The following is a 5,991-nucleotide window of genomic DNA, read 5'->3' as shown; positions in this document are numbered from 1 at the left end:
ACACACACACACACACACACACACACACACACACACACACACAGCTATTAGAACTAATAAATGAATTCAGCAAGACTACAAGATAAAAGATCAAAATTCAAAAATTCAAATATCAATTCTACTTCTGTACACAACAATGAACAACCCCAAAATGGAATTAAGAATGAAATTTTATTTATAATAACATTAAAAAGAATAAAATACTTAGGGAAAAAAATGTAAGCAAAGAAGTGTGTGATCATTTATTTTTTATGTCTGCTGGAGTGGGCCATGGGCTACCCAGACACTTGTCCAAGTGTTATTCTAGGCATGTCTAGGCATGTTCTCTGGAGGAAATCAACATTTGAACCAGTAGGCAGGGTAAAGCAGATTGCTCTCCCTAATGTGTGCTGTCTTCAATGCATCAGCTGAAGACCTCAACAGAACAAAAAGGCTCAGTAAAAGGAAATCCTTCTGCCTGACTGCTTGAGCTGGTCTTTTCTGGCTTTTGGAGTCAAACTGAAACATCAGCTCTCCTGGGTTCTCCAGCTTGCTGACTGAAAATTTTGGAACTTCTCAGCCTCCATAATTGCATGAGCCAATTCCTTATAATTGATTGCACTCTCTCTTTCATAGGTACATATGGGATATATGTGCCTATCCCATATGTTCTGCTTCTCTGGAGAACTCTAATGCAAGATTATACACGAAAAACAAATATATATATATATATATATATACACACACACACACACACACACACACACACACACATATATATATATATAGTTGAAAGAATTTTAAAAATACCTAAGTAAATTGAAAGACATTTTATGTTCATGGATTGGAAGACTTAATATTATTATGATAGCTGCACTCCCCAAATTAATTTACAGATTAAACTCAAGCCTTATCACAATCTCAGCTGCCCTGCTTACAGAAATCAACAAACTTATCCTCAAATTAACATGGAAATGTGGTAAACTCAGAATAGCCAAAATAGTCCTGAAAATGAGGAAAAAAGTTGGAAGACTCACACTTCCTCATTTCAAACCTTACTATGTAGCTACAGTAATCATCTCGAATACTATGTACTGGCATGGAATAGACAAATCTGTAGAACAAAATTGAGTTTAGAAATAAACCCTTACATTTAAAATCAAATGATTTTGGACAAAGATGTCAACACAATTCAGTGAGGAAAGAATAGTCTTTTCAACATATTGGTGCTGGGGTGACTGGATGTCCCCATGCAAAAGAATAAATTTGTATCCTACTTCATATCATATGCAAAAAATTAACTCAAAATGTAGGAGAGATCTGAATGTAAGTACTAAAATGTAAAAATCTTAGCAGAAAACCTAATATTCATGATCTTATATTAGGTGATAGTTTCATATGTATGACATCAAAAGCATAAATAAAAAACTTTTGTGTGTCAGAGAACATCATAAGTGAAAACAAAAACCACAGAATGGGAGAAAATATTTGCAAGTCATATACCTGAGAAAACACTTGTCCATATAAAGAACTCTTCAAAGTCAACAACGAAATGACAAACAACTCAATTAATAAATGGGGAATGGATCTGAATGGACATTTTTCCAAAGAAGATAGTCAGATGGCCAGTAAGAACATGAAACTATATTCAACATCATTAGCCACTACATAATTATAAATCAAAATTACAATGAAATATCACTTCATGTCCCTTAGGATGATTAAAATAAAAGACAGACAGTTACAAACATTGGCAAGGGTAGAGAATTGGAACCCTCATATATCGATGATGGGATTGTAAAATGGTGTAGCCATTTCTGAATAACAGTCTGGCAGTTCTTTGAAAGTTAAAAATAAAGTTACTGTGTGTGTGTGTGTGTGTGTGTGTGTGTGTGTGCATATTTGAGACAGGCTGTCACTCTGTAACCCTAGCTAGAGTGCAGTGGTGCAGTCTCTGCCTCCTGGGTTCAAGCAATTCTCCCACCTCATCCTTAGAGTTACTGTTTGACTCAGCAATTCTATATCTAGGTAATAATCACCAAAAAGTGGAAACAACCCCAATGTCCGTTGTCAGCTAACTAATAGACAAATGTGGTATATTCCATGCAATGGATTATAATTTGGCCATAAAAAGGAATGAAGCAGTGGCTCATACATTCTAAAACATGAATGAACCTTGAAAACATTATGCTAAGTGAAAGGAGCCCATCACAAAAGACCTTATATTTTGTGATTCCATTATAGCAATGGCCAGAATAGGCAAGGTCATAAAGACAACAAGTAAATTAGCGGTTGCCAGGCAAAAAGAGGAGAGGAGAGAGATAGCGAATGACCATTAGTGGGTACAGAGTTTCCTTTGGAGTAATGAAAATGTTCTGGAATTAGTGTTGATGGTTGCACAATTCTGTGGCCATACTAAACAGTGTTGAGTTATATGCCATGATATATTTTATAATATATGAAGTACATCTTAATAAACCTGCTCTAAAAACTTTATATAATATATGCTAAATATCATATATTATATAACACATTGTAATCAATATAATATATATTATTAATTGTGTATTATATATTGTATATATACTTATATAGCATAAAATTATAACAATTGGACATATTATAATTGTTATGAGCCCTATATCTCTCCTGTTCCAGTTTAAAAGCTGGAAGTCCCTGAATTCATTTGACACCTGACAAAACTTTCTTCTTACTTAAATATGCTGCCCTAACATCCTTTAAAGATCTGAGAATTAAAACAAAACAATATCAATCAAAGACTTCCTTGTGACTAGTTTATCCCTGTGTCAGGTTGCTTTCTATTCTTTTGTTTTCTTTTGGTTTGGATTGGATTGATTTGTACATTATGTGGTTAAGAGTTTCTGCTGGGCTTCTAGTGCTGGCATCACCACTAGTAGCTATGATACAGGCAAAGTTAACTCCCTCTCTTTGCCCAGGTTATTGATCTGTAAAATGGGAAAATATTTGAAGCCATCACAAAATGTCAGTAGAAGGACTAAATGGCCCTTAAAAATTCAGGGTTCAAGACAACCTACAGAATAGGAGAAAAATTTTGCAATCCATCCATCTGACAAAGGCCTAATATCCAGAATCTATAAGAAACTTAAACAAATTTTCAAGAAAAATATCTCCATTAAAAAGTGGGCAAAGAACATGAACAGACACTTCTTTGAAAAAGACATTTATGTGGCCAAAAACACGAAAAAAATCTCAACATCATTGATCAGTAGAGAAATGCAAATCAAAACCACAATGAGACACCATCTCTTGCCAGTCAGAATGGTGATTATTGAAAAGTCAAGAAACAACAGATGCTGGTGAGGTTGCAGAGAAAAAGAAATGCTTTTACACTCTTCGCGGGAATGTAAATTAGCTCAACCACTGTAAAAGACAGTATGGCAATTCCTCAAAGACCTAGTACCATAAATACTATTGGACCCAGCAATCCTGTTACTGGGTATATATCCAAAGGAATATAAATCATTCTATTATAAAGATACATGCACACGTATGTTTATTGCAGCACCATTCACAATAGCAAAGACAGGGAATCAACCCAAATGCCCCTCAATGATAGATGGAATTTAAAAAAATGTGGTACATATATACCATGGAATACTTTGCAGCTATAAAAAGAAATGAGATTATGTCCTTTGCAGGGATATGGATGCAACTGGAAGCCATTATCCTCAGAAAACTAACACAGGAACAGAAAACCAGACATTGCATCTTATCACGTATAAGTGTGAACTGAACAACGAGAACACATGGATCCAGGGAGGGAAATAACACACACCAGGGCCTGTCAGGGGGCTTGGAGGAGGGAGAGCATCAAGGTAAATAGCTAATGCATGCAGGGCTTAATACAGAGGTGATGGGTTGATTGGTATAGCAAACCACCATGGCACACATTTACATATGTAACTGTATTAGTCTGTTTTCATGCTGCTCATAAAGACATACCCAAGACTGGGCAATTTATAAGAGAAAGAAGTTTATTGGAATTACAGTTCCATATGGCTGGGGAGGCCTCACCATCATGGTGGAAGGCAAGGAGGAGCAAGTCACACCTTACGTGGATGACAGCAGGCCAAAAAAGAGAGCTTGTGCAGGGAAACTCCTGTTTTTAAAACCATCAGATCTTGTGAGAGCCATTCACAACCGCTAGAACAGTCACAAGAAAGACCCACCCCCAACATTCAGTCATCTCCCACTGGGTCCCTCACACACATGTGGAAATTATGGGAGCTACAAGATGAGATTTGGGTTGGGACACAGAGCCAAACCATATCGATAACAAACCTGCATGTCCTACACGTGTATCCTGGAACTTCAGATAAAATGTAATACAATTTTAAAAATAAAAAATGAAGAAAAAAATTTTTAATTTGAGATTCAGTCATTAAAACAGGGACACATACTCAATAAATGCATTGCTATTATTTTAATACTTATCAATCTGTTCTGTGGATTCTGAAAAGCAGCTTATATTTTAAACCACTTAGGTCTTATAACTGGGGAAGATTTTGCCTTATCCCTAATTCGGAGAATGCAGGAAGCATGAAGGACAAAAGGTCAATGGAGTCACAACCTGTGGACAGCCTGAAAACCCAAATTTGGGATATCCTTTTGTGCTGCTTTACAAATAGCCTTCACTTGTTTTTCCTATCTGGCTTCAAGATTAATTGCTAAATTTGGAAGGAGGACCTTGAAGTTTGCTCATAAATTTTCTATGTTTAAAAAGAAGATTTTTATCTATATTCTGGAGTGAGCATGAGTCAGGGAGAGTGACTCAGGCTATGTTCTTAGAGGTGACTGGCTATAAATCCACTTTTGCGGAATATTAATCTCCCCTGGCTCCTTTGAAAAGTTAGCAATTATTAGTAGACAGTATGAAAGAGAGTCTTCAAAAGAGGAATGGTAAGACAATGTCACCTTGAGTTTCTTCCAAACTCATTGCTATTAGAGAAGAGAAAAGATGTTCTCTCAAACAAACTTTGGAGCGGACTTGTCCTGGCAGGCAGAGGCAGCAAAAGGAAGTCACTGGTACCTAAAACTTAGGACATATGTGAACTGGATCCCAAGAAAAGCCTTCAAGGAAAGATAAGGTTTCATGAAGCAATTTGACTTAATAATGAATTGTTCTTACCCACTGCTGGAATACCTAGGTTGACTTGAAAATATTAACCTATTTGAGAGTTTTAATCTCTAGAACCTAACAGTTAAAGGTGGATAATATCCATGTCTTTGGGCCAGTGTAAACAGAATCACAGAATTAGGGGATTCAAGAAATGGACATGAAGTACCAGCACCTACTCCAAGTCCTTGCTTGAGGAAAGGATACATTGAAAGCACAACACACTGGTTTTCTTTTTCTTTCTTTCCTTTACATTTATAATCATGGGTTCTTACAGCGTGGTCCCCACAAGGCAGCACGGGCATCACCAAGGAACTTATTAAAAATGCAACTTCTCAGGCCCCTCCCCAGATTTACCAAATCAGAATCTCTGAGGTTGGAACTCAGAAACCTGTATTTGTATCAACCCCTCCGGATGATTCTGCCACTTGCAGAATTACTGCTCTAACTACAGCCAGTAACAGAGCAATTTTTGAGAAGCATGTGATTATACCAATTGGAATTACTGTAGGAAAGACAAGACAAAGAAGGAAGGAAGGAAGGAAGGAAGGAAGGAAGGAAGGAAGGAAGGAAGGAAGGAAGGAAGGAAGGAAAAGAAAAAGAAAAGAAAAGAAAAGAAGAAAAGAAAAGAAAAGAAAAGAAAAGAAAAGAAAAGAAAAGAAAGAAAGAAAGAAAGAAAGAAAGAGAAAGAGAAAGAAAGAAAGAGGTGGGGAGGGAGGGAGGGATGAAGGAAGAAGGAAAGGAAAGTAGGAAAGGAAGGAAGGAAGGGAGGGAGGGAGGGAGGATGGAAGGAAGGGAGGAAGGAAGGAAGGAAGGAAGGAAGGAAGGAAGGAAGGAAGGAAGGAAGGAAGGAA

General features: G+C 36.8%; 1 long non-coding RNA gene across 1 annotated transcript in view; it reads right to left on the bottom strand.

Moving 5' to 3' along the window:
* The window catches only part of LOC116562916, a 19,670-nt gene that overhangs the window by 12,960 nt on the left and 719 nt on the right, over positions 1-5,991 (bottom strand). The window lies entirely within an intron of this gene.

This window comes from Sapajus apella, unplaced genomic scaffold (genome assembly GCF_009761245.1).
Source record: "Sapajus apella isolate SASKATOON/1434 unplaced genomic scaffold, GSC_monkey_1.0 scaffold33, whole genome shotgun sequence".
Taxonomy (NCBI): domain Eukaryota; kingdom Metazoa; phylum Chordata; class Mammalia; order Primates; family Cebidae; genus Sapajus; species Sapajus apella.
The sequence above is the reverse complement of the archived record's forward strand: the minus strand, read 5'-3'. Positions and strand labels throughout refer to the sequence as shown.